The sequence below is a fragment of the Artibeus jamaicensis genome, unplaced genomic scaffold (genome assembly GCF_021234435.1).
Source record: "Artibeus jamaicensis isolate MK-2021 breed Jamaican fruit bat unplaced genomic scaffold, CSHL_Jam_final contig_332, whole genome shotgun sequence".
NCBI lineage: Eukaryota > Metazoa > Chordata > Mammalia > Chiroptera > Phyllostomidae > Artibeus > Artibeus jamaicensis.
The window spans coordinates 22,053,727-22,072,225 of record NW_026521788.1 but is presented as its reverse complement, the minus strand read 5'-3'; positions in this window follow the sequence as shown (position 1 = coordinate 22,072,225).

The window sequence follows — 18,499 nt, the reverse complement described above, 5'->3', positions numbered from 1 at the left end:
AACCTAGGTATGTGCCCTGACCTGGAGTCAAATCTGCAAACTTGCAGTTACTGGGTGATGCTCAGCCACTGAGCCACACTGGCCAGGGCAAAGCCATGTGACTTTGATATGTGTCAGAGCTTAGAACCACCAACTTTGTTAGCTTTTACATCCCACCATCAAAACTTCCTTCTGATTAGAAAGGCCAAAGTGCAAGTTAGTAAAAAGGAAAGTAAAAGTTCCTTGAAACACCTCTGTGGGCAACCACTTTTATTTTGTCCTCCGTGCATGCACACACGTGCACACTTCATACAATGCAGATCTACAATCCATGTACCCACTATTTGGTAACCATGACTGTCCGTGGCCTGCATTCCCTCCACCATGAGATGTTCTTCTGTTCCTCAGGAATAGTTTCTGGAGTGGGATATCTGGCTGTGAGGGAAGGTCCCTTGTCAGGCGCTGGGTGGACGGGGCCCAATTCTGAGGGCTGAGCTGCCTTGTGCCCCCTGGGCCCCTAAAAGTGCACAGCCACACTTGACCCTCGCTGGGGGGCCATGTTTTACCTCTGACAATCTGATGGATGCAAAGGTTACCTGCTGTTCTACTAAAATTGCATTCTTGGATTACAAATAAACTCAAACCCTTTGTTTTATATGTTCTTTAGCCATGTGTGCTGATTTCTGCCATGTGCCCTCAGCAGCCCCCCTGTGTTGGGCCCTTCAGCAGGTCCCCAGTGCCTCTGAGCCAGGCTGGGTCCACCTGAGAGACTCTCAGGAAGTGGGTGGTGGGAACTAGATGAGGCCACTGTTGTGAGGTCTGTGAACTCGGGTAATACCCAGACTGATACTGGGCTCGGGGCATTCATTTTGGTTCTTTTTTCTCTCACACACACTGGCATTGCAGGAAGGCCCAGACCTAGTATCATAGAAATACTGCCCTCACACCCACTGTGTACTTTAAAAGTCGGTACTGCTGCTACTGAGCTGACACCTGCCCAGTGTCACAGACCCGGTGCTCTCTGAGTTCTTTTTACACATCATTATCTGACTGACTTCTCAGCACAATCCCCTTTTCAGGAAGAGTGAACTTTTCATTTCACCAGTGAGAACTCTGGTTTCCAGAGAGGTGACATGGCCTGCCCGAGGTCGCGGCCAGAAATCATGTGTCCATTTAGGGAGGAGAACTCTGAGTGCTCACACAGACTGGCGGCTTATGCAGAACAGAAATGTGTTTTTTAGATCACTTTTTATTATTATTCTACTACAGTTGTCCCAGTTTCCCCCCTTTGCTCTCCTCTGCCCGTTCCATCCCCCACTTCCACAGTCCATCCCCACACTGTTGTCCACGTCTGTGGGAAGAACAGACATTTCTTGTTCACAGTTGTGGAGGCTGGGAAGTCCCAGATCAAGGCGCCAACAAAGCTGGTGTCTGGTGGGGGGGGGGGGAGACGGGGGAGGCTCCTCCTGGTTCACACTCTGCTGTCTTTCTCCTGTTCTGGCTCAGCACAGGAGCTGACTCTGAATGCCCTGAGGCAAACATGGTTATATCCTGAGACCTCCAGGAAGCTCCCTCAGTTGGGGAAATGGCTTACTTGGGTTCAGCAGATGAAATTTTCACAGCCTGAGAAGGGCACCAGGCAGATCCCAGAAAGAACAAGTGGAGGGTGTTATGAGGTCTCAGACTGGGGGCTCGGAGCCCAGGTGGGACAGGAGCCCTGCCTGCCTCCACTCCATCTCACCCCCAGCCCAGGGGAGGTGCCAGGGAGACTTTTCTCCTCAAGAAAGGGACAGTCTGCAATGCTGGGGGCTGGCCTAAGTGTGAAGACTGAAGCCCAGGCTCAGCCAAGGGTTGGGAGATGGGCGGCCTCACTCCCAGATGGACTTCGGAACACGGATTCCCGAAGCCACTGTCTGAGGCCGTGTGAAAGGCAGTGGGGAAACAGCCTGGAGTGTAGCCAGGGAGGTTCTGGCAGCTGCCTCCACCCGTCCACACCCCCAGGTTGCCCCAGGAGGTCACTGAGACTGATTCGGAGTTGACTATGCAGCTCAGCAGGGCTCATGTCCCTGGGGAGGCTTCCAGCAGAGTCTGTGATGAGCATCTCGGGAAGACCCTGATGAACCGGGAAGACCCTGGAGAAGGCCTTCCAATCCCAGCAATGCCAGCTTGGGGTGGGGGTCCTCTCACCTGGCGTCAGCATTCACTTTGTCTCCCTTTTTTCCTTGAAACAAACATTTACTCACTCATCAATCCTCTCCTGAGCCATTTACCATGCACAGGCATTGAGGAGGGTGCTGGCTATTTGGCTGCCAACAAGACAGGGAAGGTCCCTGCTCTTCAGGACCTGACTTTCCAGGGTGGTGGGGAAAACAGTAAACCTGAAAATGAATAAAATTTTGACCGACTGAAGAAAATAAACAGGATTCTGTGAGAGATTATAATGGGACACCTACTTTAAATAGAAAAACGGGTCAGGCTTCTCTGAGAAGACAACATTTAAGCTGGGAGCTAAATGAGGAGAAGAGAGGTCCTGTCCAGGTAGCTGAGTTGGTTAGAGCATCATGTGATATGCCAAGGTTTTGGGTTCGACCGCTGGTCAGGGCACATACAAGAAGCAACCAATGAATGAATAAATAAGTAGAACGACTAGTTGATATTTCTTTCGCTCTTCTCCCCCCACTCTCTCTTAAGTAAGTAAATAAGTAAATAAAGGGAAGAGGCAGAAGGAATAGGAAGAGAAATAGACCCTGGAGCTGGAGCTGGAAAAAGCAACAGTGCGTGGGAGCCATCACAGGGTAGGCAGAACATCACAGGAGGAGTGTCAGGGGGTGAGACAGGAGAGGTGGCCACAGGAACCAGACTGTGCAGTAAATGGTCTGGACTGTGAGATGCACTGCGGGGTCTAGACCTAGGCAATAACCATTAGTAGCTGCTGCTGAAAACACTGATGAAAAGCTGATGGGGAACCTGACAGTGGAGGGATCAGGCTGACATCTCCTGAACCCACTGATCAGGCTTAGCCTCCAAAAAAAGGGGGGCGGGGGGCCACCAGACAATCTGATCAAGCTTCTACATGTATCAATTATAGAAAATATGGGGGACAAAGAGTACAATATGTAAAATGACCATCATGAGGAAGCAATCTACACAATCCAGTCTCAGAAATTCTACAAATGACCAATTGTGTATATGACGAATAAGTTGTAGGAGACAAAAGAGATAGATGGAGAACCTAGACACTAAAAGAGACTGAAGGGCCACATCAACCGAATTCCATGTGCAGATGGTGGTAGATTTCATAATAATGAACCTTAATGAATCATATTCCCTGTGTCCACATACCTTTCACAGTGTAATGTTGCTATTTCTCCTCTCAAGAGGTGGAAACTGTTTCTCCTCTGGCGGGGATCTAGGCTGACTTCATGACTTGCCTCGGCCAACAGAATGTGGCCTAAGTGATGCTGAGAAAATTCTGGAGCCTATGTCTGAAGGAGCCTGTAGCTTCTTCTCTTGCTCTTTTGGAACCCTGGGTCCACCAGGCTGTGAAGAAGCCCAGTCTAGTCTCCTGGAGGATGAGAGGCCATGTGGGGGACAACCCAGACACCCCAGCCAATAACCAGCATGAAACAGCAGCCACGTGACAAGCAGTTCATCTTCACCCTCCAGCCCCGTTGAGCCACCAGGTGTCCGCAGCTGCGTGAGTGATCCCAAGGGAGACCAGCAGAAGGACCACCCAGATCCCCAAGCCCCAGTGCTGCACCGCTCAGTTTTGGAGTGCTTTGCCATATGGTAATGGATCATAGAAACAGAAATCTTATGTGGACCCTCACTCAAAAAGCCAATTATTTTATTTTAAATATATTTTATTCATTATGCCATTACAGTTGTTCTATTCCCCCCCTTAATTGTCCTCCACCCTGCACACCTCTCCCCCACCATTCTCCCCCTTTAGTTTATGACCACGTGTCTCAAGTTCTTTAGATTCTATATTTCCCCTACTATTCTTGCCCTCCCCCTATCTATTTTCTACCTAACATCTTTGCTACTTATTTTCTGTACCTTCTCCCCCCTTCTCCCCCTCCCACTCCCCTGTTGCTAACCCTCCATGTGATCTTCATTTCTATGGTTCTGCTCCTGATCTAGCTGCCCTTTTAGTTTGCTTTTGTTTTAGGTGTGGTTCTTAATATCTGTGAGTTTGCTGTCCTTTCACTGTCCATCTTTTTTATCTTCTTTTTCTTAGATAAGTCTCTTTAACATTTCATATAATAAGGGTTTGGTGATGATGAACTCCTTGAACTTGACCTTATCTGAGAAACACTTTATCTGCCCTTCCATTCTAAATGAAAGCTTTGCTGGATAGAGCAATCTTGGTTGTAGGTCTTTGGATTTCATGACTTGGAATACTTCTTCCCAACCCCTTCTTGCCTGTAAGGTCTCTTTTGAGAAATCTGCTGACAGTCTGTTGGAACTCCCTTGTAGGTGACCCTTATCTCTTGCTGCTTCTAGGATTCTCTCCTTCATTTTAATCTTGGCTAATGTAATGATGATGTGCCTTGGTGTGTTCCTTCTTGGGTCCAACTTCTTTGGGACTCTCTGAGCTCCCAGGATTTCCTGGAAGTCTATTCCCTTTGCCAGACTGGGGAAGTTTTCTTTTGTTATTTGTTCAAATAAATTTTCCACTTGCTCTTTCTCTTCCCCTTCTGGTACCCCTATAATTCGGATGTTGGAATGTTTAAAGATGTCTTGCAGGTTCCTAAGCCTCTCCTCATTTTTTGAATTATTGTTTCTTCATATTTTTCTGTTTGGTCATTTTTTTCTTCCTTCTGGTCCACTCCCTGGATTTGAGTCCCAGTTTCCTTCCCATCACTATTGGTCTCCTGTGATTTCCCTTCATTTCAATTCATTTAGACTTCATTTGTTCCTGTAATTTGTGATTAAAATCAACCCATTCTGTGAGCATCCCGATCACCAGTGTTTTGAACTGTGCATCTGAATGTTTGGCTATTTCTTGGTCGCTTAGAGTAATGGGCTCTGGGGCTTTGAGTTCTTCTTGAGCCATGTTTTTGTCTGTTCACACCTGTTACATATGAGGAGGGGAGCCTTAGGTGTTCACCAGGGCAGGACCACCCAGGTTGCTGGGCTGTATGTGGAGGCGGGGTCAAAAGAGGGGCAATAGTGGTTCCCTCTGCTGCTTCCCGCTGCTGGGGCCTGTGTGGTCTCACTGCTCACTCCTTCACTGGTTTATCTGTGTGCAGATGTGTGACCGCGGTCAGCCTGCTGCCTTGCACCCTCACTGGGTCTGCCCGTTGCTACCCCACACCTGGGATCTGCCCACAGCTGCCTACACGCTTGGGTCGAGGGGTCTTTCCTGCCCAACCCTCCTCTACTGCTGGGTCCGCCCTTCTTACCAGTCTGGCTGAACAGTTCATTGTTGTCAGACTTCTGTATAGTTTAATTTTCTGTGTTTTGACAGCGTTTTTGTTGCTAAAACTTGGTTGTTTTTAAACTTGGTTGTGTGAAAAGACATGTTTCCATCTATGCCTCCATCTTGGTGGAAGTCCAATTATTTAAAAAATTAATTTACAATCAAGGAATTTTCAATGCTGGATGCTGGATAATTGATGACCTTATGATGTAACTGTTAACTTTGTTAGGTGCTGTGGTTAGATACGGATGCAGTGGTTCTGGGGGGGGTTAGTCCTATTTTATTTATTTACTTATGTTCAGAAGTGGGAAGGGAGGGAGACAGAGAGGAAGAGAAACATCAGTATGTGGTATCTCTCAAGTACCCCCCACTGGGGACCTGACCTGCAGCCCAGGCATGTGCCCTGACTGGGAATTCAAACAGTGACCCTTTGGTTCCCAGGCCAGTGCTGAATCCACTGAGCCACACCAGCCAGGGCTTGAGTCCTACTTTTTACAGATACAAGCTGAAGTATTACAGATGGAAAAAAGTCATGTGATATTTCCTTCAAAATAACACAGGGAGAGGTGGGAATGTGGTGAAACAAGACTGGCCTCAAGTTGATAGTTGTTGAAAGTGATGATTTTATACACAGGGGTTCTTCGTGCTATTCTGTCTTGTAATGTTCATGAAGCTACTTTAGTTTGTATATGTTCACTGTAACATTCTCTTTTGTACATGTTTGATGTTTTCCATATGAAAATGAAGATATTTGGGTGCAATTAAGCGCCCCTGGAGGGGTCTACACAGGGGAATGTTATCTCCTCTGCTCACTGTGTACTGGAAACTTCCAGCTCCTTCCCCTACAGCAGGCACTCTTCCCTCTCCCCCCTCCCACCCATGGTGCCCCTTCGCCCCTTGCCGGCCCCTGCAGCATGATTGTGCCAGCTCACTGGCCCTGCTCCTCCCTCGGGGTCTCTCTAGTGTCTAGGTCCCAAGCCTGCACTGGGTCTCTGGGCCAGTGGCTGAGCTCTGGATGTGACAGAAGACTCCCTGAAGACTTTTCATCCCCAGGATCAGGCCATTCAGTCCCAGAGGAAGGCGGCAGGAGTGTGCATGAGACAACATCACTAATCGCCACAACCAATGATGTCCCAGCAGAGCTGTGGTTGCACACTTGAGCCATGCCCTGCCAACTGTGGCTGGAGAGACACAGAGTGAAGCCTGGGACTGATTCAGAGACACTCAGAGCAGAGCTGACCCTGCTGCATAGTCCTGTGCCACCTGAGCAAGTCACAGAACCCCTCTGATCCCAGTTCTCCCATGTGAAATGGGGCTGCTACCTCACCTGTTTACCTCATGTTGTACGGTGGGGGGAAGGTTCAATTAAATAATAGATATGGAAGTGCTTTGTTGAATGCTGTGCCAATGAAACAGGTGATCACTGCGATGGGAGAAGGTGAAGGGTGGGCAGTGGGCTTGGCTTTGAATGTCCTTCTGGTGACTTTAATTGCTCCTTTCACTATCCCAGCCAAAGTTCTGTGGAGGAGATGGTGAGGAAGGACATCAGTCTTTCAGGGTGTAAGAGTTGGAGTCCTGGAAGAAAACAGGGGGTGCACTCAGAAAGGGTTTAACTGAAGAGAGTTTAACAGAGGACCTGACTGGGGGAAGAGGGGACACAAGAGGACCAGCAAGGGATGGTGAAGCACCCCTGGGACTGGCAGAAACAAGAGGCTGTCAGTGCAGGAAGGGAACAGTGTCACTCTGGCCCCACAAGAGCAGGAGTCAAGGGAGGTGAGTCACCTAACGGGAAGTGTGCCCAGGAAAACAGCCGCCCAGGCAGAAGTGGGCCTGGAGGGAGGGAGACAGGAGATGAATACTCTTGACTCCCTCTTCTCCAGTCCCTCAGTCTCTCTTGGTGCCTCACATTGGCTGAATCCTGTAAGAAACCAGAGGGCAAGGGAGCTTGGGTGGTGTGGTCCTTCCAGCTCAGCCTCTGGGTCAGAGAGTGGGACTGAGAAGGACCAATCATACCCATTTTGTCATGTATAGTGAGCACCTATGTTTTTAGCTGAGTCGTTCAGAGAAACGTTATTAAAAATTTTTTAATTGATTTGTATCTTTATTTATGTTTAGAAACAAAACCAATGATCACATTTCAGAGTATTATTTTTCATACAGGTATAATCATTACTTTCTAGAGTTATGCTCTTTTTGCATAAGCATAAATATAAGAGTTTTAAACATTCATATAGATATGAAATTAGTACTACCCATGTATAATATGTGTCCTTACCTTTCCCTCAAAAATCTTGACAAAAAAACAGCACAATAATGATACATGGCAAGATACAATAGATGGGCAGAGGGGTGTTGCTTGCAAATGGACAACCAGTGATGCTGGGATATGAGCAGTGGGGGAAACCATTGGGTGGGAGGAGTGACACCAGGATTTGAGGGGCTGTGGGTGGAAAATGTTGGACATGGTTAGAATCAGAGTCAAGCACATGATTGGAGCACTAGGGCAAGGTCAGGGTTTGGAGAACAGAAGGTTCTCATCATTGGTGAGAAGTCAGTCATTGCTTCTTCACCTTGGATTCTGACTCCTTTGCTCCTACAGAAGCCAATTCAGCCTTCAAAGCAGCTGGTCCCCAAGCCAGAATGGGAGTCACACTGAGGCCACCTGGGCTGCAAAGCATACCCTCTCCTCCTACTACCCGCACTTCTTACCACGGGTGGCCATGTTCATTGTGGCCTTTGTGCTGACCTTCCTCCTCTGCATGGTGGCAATGCCCTGGTCTGCTTCATCGTGCTCAAGAACCGGCACATGTGCACTATCAGCAACACGGTCATTCTCAACCTGCCCCTCAGAGACCCTCTGGTGGGCATCTTCTGTGTGCCTACCACCCTGTGGATAACCTCACCCCAGGTGAGTGTGGGCAATGGAGGCAGTGGGGGTACCCTCCCCCAAAATCATTGCTGGCCTACTCTCTTGGCCAGGAAGCCACTGTCTCAAACTCTCAAGGTAGTTCTGTGGCTAAGGGATTACACTAGAATAATAGATACAATGAATTAATGTTTTTCTTTCCCCCAGCATCCTGTGACTTACTCTTCCTATTCTAATTAACACCACAATCCAGTGAAGTATACATTATTGTTATCCCCATTTCACCAACGAGGAAACTGATGCTCAGAGTGATTAGGGAGGGGTGTGGAGACTTTTGGACAAGATGGAGGTGTAGGTAGACATACTGTGCCTCCCCTCACAACCAAAATTAAGGACAACAAAAATTTAGAAACAAAAAACAGCCAACAGACAGAATATTGAACTGTATGGAAGTCTGACAACCATTCATCCTGATGGGTAAGAGGGGCACAGTCAGCGGCCAGCAGAGAGGGGTCGAAACAGGAAAAGAGGCAGTTGGCAGACCTGGGTGCACAGGTGGTGGCTAGCAGACCCTGGATGTGGGGAGGCAATGAGAAGACCCAGTGAGGCTTACAAGGCAGAATGTACATAAACCCACCCACCCGGGAACCAGCACTAGAAGGGCCCAGTTTGCTTCTGGGAAGAAGCAGAGGGGACTGAAATCTGAGAGAGAGCAGAGCAAGCACCATTATTCCCTCTCTGACCCCGCCCCCACATACAGTATCACAACCCAGCAACTGGGTTGACCCACCCTGGTGAACATTTAAGGCTCCGCATCTCACTATGAAATAGGCATGACCTGACCAAAAAATTATGGCACAAACGGACAAACACATCAAAGCCTCAGAGCCAATACTTTTTTTTTTTTCATAATGTTATTTCTTTATTTGCTAAAGTAACAAATATTTTTTTTCATATTTTTTTTATTGATTATGCCATTACATTTGCTCTATTCCCCCCCTCCCCTCCCCTCCACCCTGCATACCCCTCCCCCACCATTTCCCCCTTTAGTTCATGAACACGTGTCTCAAATTCTTTAGATTCTGTATTTCCCCTACTATTCTTACCCTCCCCCCTATCTATTTTCTATCTACTGTCTGTACTACTTATTTTCTGTACCTTCTCCCCCCTTCCCCTCCTCCCACTCCCCTGTTGCTAACCCTCCATGTGATCTTCATTTCTATGGTTCTGCTCCTGATCTAGCTATCCTCTTAGTTTGCTTTTGTTTTAGGTGTGGTTCTTAATAACTGTGAGTTTGCTGTCCTTTCACTGTTCATCTTTTTTATCTTCTTTTTCTTAGGTAAGTCCCTTTAACATTTCATATAGTAAGGGCTTGGTGATGATGAACTCCTTGAATTTGGTCTTATCTGAGAAGCACTTTATCTGTCCTTCCATTCTAAATGAAAGTTTTGCTGGGTAGAGCAATCTTGGTTGTAGATCTTTGGTTTTCATGACTTGGAATACCTCTGTCCAGCCCCTTCTTGCCTGTAAGGTCTCTTTTGAGAAATCAGCTGACAGTCTGATGGGAACTCCTTTGTAGGTGACTGTCCCCTTAGCTCTTGCTGCTTCTAGGATTCTCTCCTTCATTTTAATCTTGGCTAATGTAATTATGATGTGCCTTGGTGTGTTCCTTCTTGGGTCCAACTTCTTTGGGACTCTCTGAGCTTCCTGGATTTCTCGGAAGTCTATTTCCTTTGCCATCTTGGGGAAATTCTCCTTTATTATTTGTTCAAATAATTTTTCAACTGGTGGTTGTGCCTTTTCCCCTTCTGGTACCCCTATAATTCGGATGTTGGAACGTTTAAAGATGTCCTGGAGGTTCCTAATCTTCTCCTCATTTTTCTGAATTCTTATTTCTTCATTCCTTTCTGTTTTATCATTTTTTTCTTCTGTCTGGTCCTCTCCCTTGATTTGAGTCCCAATTTTCTTTCCATTACTATTGGTATCTTTTGTATCAGCATTCATTTCAATTAATTTAGCTTCCATATGTTTCTCTAATTTGTGACTAAAATCCACCAGTTCTGTAAGAATCTTTATAACCAGTGTTTTGAACTGTGCATCTGAAAGACTGGCTATTTCTTCATCACTTAGGTCTATCGGTTCTGGGGCTCTGAGTTGTTCTAGAGCCATTTTTGGTTTATTCGTGCTGTTAAGTGAGCGGAGCGAAGCCTTAGTTGTTTACCAGGACGGGGCGACCCAGGTCGCTGGTTTGTGACGCTGTGTGTGGGGGCGGGGTCAGAGAGGGAGCGGTTGCGTTCCTCTCCGCTAGCCCAGCGCATCCAGTCACTCACACAAACGCCTCGGGCTTGCTTATCTGATCCTAATTTTGCGAGCCTGCTGCACCGCGCGCGGGTTTCCCTTCTCACTGGTTTCTCCGCACGTAAATGCTCGCGACCGACTGACCCACCGCGCCTCTTCCCTATGCGCTCCGCAACCAGCTCGCTGGCGATCAGCGCCCTCGGTTGCCTGCGCGCACCGCGCACCGCCCCGGGAATTTTTTCTTGCTAACCTGCTCCGCTTCTGGTCTCGCTCCTTGTACCGTTCCAGCCGAGTATCTAGTTGTCCTTTGGACTCCGTATTGTTGATTTTCCGTGTGGCTTGGTTGTGACTGCTGTTAAAAATAGTTGTTCTTAGATTTGGTTGTGCACAGAGGCGAGGTGGACCCTCCACCTACTTCTCCATCTTAGAGCCAATACTTTTAAGTGACCAAGGTGTAGCCAATTTATCAGATGCACAGTTCAAAACACTGGCGATCTAGATGCTCACAGAAATGGTTGATTTTTGGCTTCAAATTATATGAACAAATGAAGGCCACACTAAATGAAATGAAGGAAAATGCACAGGGAACCAATAGTGATGGAAAGAATACTGGGACTCAAATCAATGGAGTGGACCAGAAGGAAGAAAAGCAACCAAACAGAAAGAATGAAGAAACAAGAATTCAAAACAATGTGGAGAGGCTGAGGAACCTCCAGAACACCTTTAAACGTTTGAACATCAGAATTTTAGGGGTACCAGAAGGGGAAGAGGAACAGCCACAAATGGAAAACTTATCTGAACAAATAATAAAGGAGAATTTCCCCAATCTGGCAAAGGAAATAGACTTCCAGGAAACCCAGGAAGCTCAGAGAGTCCCAAAGAAGTTGGACCCAAGAAGGAACATACCAAGGCACATCATTACTACATTAGCCAAGATTAAAATGAAGGTGAGAATCCTAGAAGCAGCAAGAGATAAGGGGACAGTTACCTACCAAAGACTTCCCAGCAGACTGTCAGCTGATTTCTCAAAAGGGACCTTACAGGCAAGAAGGGGCTGGAAAGAAATATTCCAAGTCATGAAAGGCAAGGACCTACATTCAAGATGGCTCTATCCAGCAAAGCTTTCATTTAGAATGGAAGGGCAGATAAAGTGCTTCTCAGATAAGGTCAAGTTCAAGGAGTTCATCATCACCAAGCCTTTATTATATGAAATGTTAAAGGGACTTATCTTAGAAAAAGAAGATGATTAAAAATATGAACAGCAAAATAACAAACTCACAACTATCAACAACTGAACCTAGAAAACTAAAAACTAAAACTGAGCAAACAGCTAGAACAGGAACAGATCAGAGAATCAACAGAAACACTTGGAGGGTTTTCAGTGGGGAGGCAGAGGTAGAGAATGGAGGAGCAGGTACAGGGAATAAGAAGCATAAATGGTACGCACAAGATAAATGGGAGGAGGTTAAGAATAGTATGGGAAACAGGGAAGCCAAAGAACTTACATGTACGATGCATGGACATGAACTAAAGAGAGGAAAGCTGGAGGGTTGGGGGGTGTGGGGCAGAGGGGGCATAAAGGGAAAAATGGGGAAAATTGTAATAGCATAATCAATAAAATATACTTTAAAAAAGAAATACACTTTAAAGAAAATAGTTTTCTTTAACATGACTCAAGATAATTTTCCACGCTGCTAACCATGCGCCGCTCAACATTTTTAACTCCAGTCCTTCAGTTGCAGCATCCCACGCCCCCCCGCCGGTGCATTTCTTGTCGACACATTAACAATGAGTACCTCTGGGTATTAACAAAAAATTTTAGAAATTCTTAGAAAATATTGTTTAAACCCACTTACATGTTTTAAAAAACTCAATGTTTTGAAAGAACACTTCTTAATGTTTTATTTTCTTTGTATTTTATTATTACTCCTTAGTGAATGTGTACAAGTCAAAAGTTTTAAATTTTTCATTACAACAATATAAGGTTATTTACACATAAGGGTATGTTGATACTTATAAACCTGGGCCAAAGAAAAGGAGGGTATCACACAGGGCAAGAGGCAGAGGAGAAGCCACTGACAAGGGGAAGGTCAGGCCAGTACATGGCTGAGGTCAAGTTCATCAATGCTACAAGAGTTTCAGTGAGAGCTGGCTTAAGAAATGACCATTGGCTTTGTGGAAGCCAAAACCACCGCCGACTCTGAAAATAGCCAGAGTGTAGGCAATGTGATGGGAAGAAATACAAGCAAGTGCATCCACTGGCTACCCTGCAGTTGTTTAAATCTGCACACCTGTGCAGCTGGCAGGCCTGTTTTCAACACACCAGGCCTCTTTGAGCTTTTTGTTGCAGCTTCCTATGACAACGCTACAAAGATTTCAAAATGAAACTAAAATGAAGCACAACTCTCTTGAGGTGATTCCAGGCCTAAGAATCAGGGAGGGAGGGAGGGCTGTGGTTTACGGACCTACCTGTATTACAACCATCTGGAGGGCTCCTTAAACCAGTCGGGGAAAGAGACACCCAGAGTTCCTGCTTCTGCAGGTTTTAGTTCCAACAAGGAGCCCCACTGTGTGGATGTGGAACAGGGTGCAGCTAAGAGGGGAGCCCCAAAAAGGGATTTGTAATAGGGTCCAGAAGAGCTTGGAGATAATTGGCTCCACACCACAGGGCCACACCTGCCCAGAATGCTGGCAGCTGTGGGGAATTGTGGGAGGAGCCGGAAATGGGGCTGCAGAGGAAGATTGGTGCTGGGGTTTAAACGGAGGCGCGGCAGCCATTGGGCGTCTCTCTTTTGGGGACCATGCGTCTGTTGAGGACCACTCTGCTTTGGTGTCTTGGTTGGGACTATGCGGCTTTTGAAAGTGCTCCCTTTTGCCACATGGAGGGTGCTGGGAGAACTGTGTGCATTTTGGGGGAACTTTACTTTGTGTTATTTCAAAGAAATAGTAAGTTCCTTTCCTTTTCTCAGATATCTGGTATTAAGAGACATCTTGCCTCAGGCAGCCTGCAAAACAATCCCAGTAAGTGGGAAGGACCCCTGGAGAAAAAGGGGGGTCTTGTATATCATTCAGCACCCCCCACCCCTGCTGTTCTGTAACAGATGCAGCAGGTTGGGGGCTATAGCTAGAAGCGGGAGTGATTGGATTTTTGCCACACATGACCCACTCAGCCTCCTTATAAATCCTTCCTCTGTCTATCAAGGTGGGGTCCAGGTGTGAGGAACAGTGTTAAGTAGAAATGGACACTTCCCTGAGTATTCTGTAGTAAATCTGGCCACCCTCCCGGGATCACCCTCTTCTACAATGAAGTATAAAGTATACTTTATAACAATAAAGTATAACAGGAAGACAAATAAGAGTTGAATTATGAAATACTTATTGAAACAATTAATGACTTGCATTTTGTGGAAGAATGATAGCATCATAAACAACCAAAAAAATCCTATGAGGAAGAAAATGGTAGGTTATAATGAAACCGAAAAAGGAAACCAATAAGGAAGATCTGTACTTATTCCAGGATCTTTCAATTTATAGAAGCCCCACTGTGTTCTAGAAACCTTGTATGTGTTTCACCTGCCATACATCATTTTTTGTACCATGGGTGACAAATTAATTTTCTTCTTGGGCAGAAGGGAGTTGGAATGATTGTGAAGTCACATTTGAATATGTTTCTTAGTGGCATTTACAAGCCCCCAGCTCACGGGGGGGCCTGGTCACACCCGTGTCAGCAGTAGGGCCTGAGGCCCGTGTGGGCTGGCAGGTGGACATTGAGGTTCCCTTTGTGGATGAACTTTTGTGACTTCGCATGGACAAGACTTGTCCCTCATGTGGACCTCCTCATGACCACACAGGGTGGAGTCGTGGGCGAACGACCTCTGACACATCTTACAGGTGCAGATTCTTTGGTGAACTTGGAGATCTGAAGGGTGAATGAATGAACTTCTTGACACAAAGCTGGCCCTTAAAAGTTCTTTCTCCCATGTGTGCCCTCTGGTTAATAGTTAACCAAGATTTGTAACGGAATCTTTTCTTGCAATCTGCCAAAAAAATGCAAATGCCAAAATCAGACATAGCACTTTAAGTTGTTACGAGTCATTTCCTGGTCCACATGAACAAGTTCAAAAAGATCCTGCTGGGGAGGGGGAGACAGAGACTTGAATAGGTTGGAGCTGAGATGCTGAGACTTCAGGTGGTGATGCCTGGTTGGGGAGCAATGGGCAGGGGAAGAATGGATTTGAAGGAGCTAGGTGTTCCCTTCCCTGACTTCTTGGTTGAGCTCCCAGCATCCTGGCTCTGCCTCTGGCCACCGAGCATCTGCTTCTTTAGAAGGGTTTCAGGAACTGAAACCTTCTAGAGTGGGTGCCATCGTCTAGGTGCTTGAGAACGGGATACACTGGAGCCTCAGGGGGTAAAATCATACCATGGGCATTGACCTTCCACAAAGAATTGGGATCAGTGTTAGCGAATCCACAATCACAGGCTATTTCTCATCCTGTTCTCTAATGAGGTTTAAAGTCTGACAAGTCCAGATGGGGAATCAGACTGCTAGGCAGGGCAGCTCCTTGGCTGCCTGTCTTGCTGCTTTGTCAGCAACTTGGTTTCCCTGACTGGTTTGGGAACCATCCCTCTGGTGTCCTGGGCAGTGCATTACAGCAACCTAATCTGGTACATTCACTTCCTACAACAACTGTAACATCACCTCCATGTCTTTAACATCCTTGTTCCCCGAGGTTAAAAGTCCTCTCTCCTTCTTTTTGCTCCATGGGCATGGACTACCATGAGGGCATACTTGGAATCTGTATATATGTGAAATTTCTTTCCTTGGGACAGCAGCAAGGCTCTTGTGAGGGCTATTAGTTCAGTCTTTTTTGCTGAGGTTCCTGGTATAAGGGATTTGGCTTCTATTACCTTGTCTGCAATGGTCACCGCATACCCAGCTTGTCACTGGCCATTGTCCACGAAGGTGCTTCCATCTGTATACAGTTCCCAGTCTGGTGACGCCAGCAGCTGGTCTGTCAGATCTGGCCTGCTAGAATAAACATGGCCAATTACTTCCAAGCAGGCATGCTCAAGGGCAGAGTCCCCCTCCATGACTGGGAGTAGGGTGGCCAGGTTCAGGGTTGTGGTGGTCTGCAAGGTAACATTTGGATTGTCCAGCAAAATGGCCTGGTATTTCCCCATATGCCCTGCCATCAGCCAATATCCTCCTCTCTGTTCTAGCAGAGTCAGAACCTGATGTGGCACCAACACTGTACTAGCTTTTCCCAGGGTAAACTTCTCAGCCTCCTGTAAGTATTCACAGATGGCTGCTAGTGCTTGGAGGCACAGTGGCCATCCTTTTGTTGTGTGATCCAGCTTCCTTGAGAGATAGGCTATGGGTAGGGGAAGAGTCCCCAGGGTCTGGGTTAGCACCCCCAGTCCTATCCCCTGCCTTTCATGAATGTACAATTTGAAAGGCTTCTGTAAGTCTGGCAGTCCTAATGCAGGGGCCAAAGCCAGCTTCTTCAAAGTATCAAATGCCACCTGACAGTCCCCTGTCCATTCAAGGGGTTCAGAGTCCAGTCACTTTAAAGAATTATACAGTGGCTTTGCTATGAGTCCAAAGTTTGGAATCCAAATCCAACAAAACTCTGTAATTCCCAAGGACCCACGAAGCACCTTCTGTTTTCTGGGATTTTTAGCTTAGCAATAGCTTGCTTTCTATCTGCCATCAGACTTCTGGTACCCTGTTTGAGTTGAAATCCCAGATACGCCACTTCCTGTTTGCAAATTTGGGCCTATGAGGTGACAGTTTATATCCCTCTGTGCCAAATGATTTAGAACTGTGATGGTTTTGTGCAAACAGTCCTCATAGCTACTGCTGGCCATTAACAGGTCATCCACATATTGCAAAAGAACTCCCGATTTCAACTGACCACCCCTTAAGTCTTTTGTTAGCACTTCCCTGAATATAGTCAGGGAGGATCCCTTAAATCCTTGTGGCAGGCAGCACAGTCCAGCAGTATTGGAGCGTGGCTTTAGCCTCTGGGCTCTGCCACTCAAAGGCCAACAGTCGCTGAGCCTGCTCATCTATCGGGATGCAGAAAAAGGCATCCTTCAAGCCAAGGACTGAAAACCATTTCTGGCATCCCCAGAAGGACCTGGCATCCCCAGGCACCATAGTCCACAGGGTGTAAGGGTTAGGCACAGTGGGGTGAATGTCCTGGACAGTGTCATTGTTGGCCCTGACATCCTGTACCAACCAATACTCATCTGAGGGTGGCTTTTTGAGTGGCAAAATGGGAGTGCTGTAGGGTGACCAGCAAAGCCTAATTAATCCTGATTCCAAAAAGTTTTGCAACACTGGCTGGATCCCTTCTAAAGCCTGTTTGAGGGGATACTGGTTTTTTCCTGTGAGACCCATACCCCTTCTTCTAGATGTGTCTTTATGTGTTGCACAGTAACTGCTTTACCTGGAGTTCCATCAGCCCAAACAGTTGGGTAGAGCTGCTCGCAGATCTCATGTGGGAAGGGTTCACCTCTGGGGCCTGGGGTCTACAGGTCAGGAAAGCCTGCAGCCAGAGGGCATTTTCCAGTGGGACTCCCACACACAGCTGCTGTCACCTGAGGAAAAAGGATATTTGTGACTGCAGTTTACACAGCAAATCTCTGCCCCACGATGGAATAGGACAATCGGGCATACAGAGAAAACGATGTGTAAGCTTCTCACCCCCAAGCTGGCATTCCAGAGGTTGCAGGAATGTGTTTTTGTACCTGGTCAGACACACCAGGAACTGTTACTTCATTTGAGCTTTTTCCAGTCAACTTGGTGTTCAACATTGAGTATTTAGCTCCCATATCTACAAGAAAGTCAATTGGCTTGTTCCCCACACTCACTTGTACCCGGGGCTCCTGTGCAGGAGTAGTGATAGGTCAGGAGATGTCCAATGGAGCCCCTGGACCTCCTCATTCATTATGCTCCGTTCTCTGCCTCTGACCATCACTCAGTCTGGATTCTTATTCTTACTTTCCTTGTTGCTTTTTGGGCACTCATTCTTCCAGTGAACCTCCTCCCTGCAATAGGCACATTGATTAATGCCTGTTGGGCCTTTCTTCTCCTTAGGGCCCCTTTTGCCATGAGCATGGTAGCGGGCACCCAATGAGTTTCCTTTCTCTGACCTAAAACATGGCTAATTTTGGTTTCCTTGGGCTGTTTCCAAAAACACCGTATTCCATATTGCCTTCCCTGCTTCCTGGGCATTGTAGATGTTAAATGTTATGTCCACCAGCTGGGAAGGGCTCATTCTCAATACCCAGTCTACACACTTGAGTTTGTTCCCTGTATCCAGGGCACTATGTCCAATCAAGTCATATTTACCATCCTCACATTTTCTGGTGCCTCTGGATCTGCATCAGGGTATCTCCTATCAGCCTCATGGATCCTTTCTAAAAATTCGAAGGATTCTCATCTGCCTTCTGCTGAAGAGTCAGTATCAAATTCAGGCCCCTCTGCTTGGGCACTCCTTTCCTAAGCCCTTTCAATATGCACCTCTTTAGCATTTCAAAGAGCCACCTCTGCTATTTGGGTTCCACTTAGGGTCCACCCAAGGAACTGCCTTAACTAGGTCAAGGAACCCCTGGCTGTCATCATGGAGATGCTGCGCTTCCTGATCAGCCCTGTTTAGAACCAAGTGTCTTTTGTCTGCCATAAGCAAAATATTCCAGGGGGCCTGTACATCTGCCCAATTTGGGTGGTGACTGGCAAAAACAGAGGTGATAAGATCTGCCATCTTTTGAAAATCATCTCTATATGAGGGTTGGAATTTCTTCAATTTAGTAAGTCCGAAGTAGAGAATGGAGTATGGGCCCCAATAGTTGCCAGTGGTTGGCCTGCTTCATTTACTCCACCCACTGGGTATTGCCTCAAAGCGTATTGGCTGGCTACACCTTTG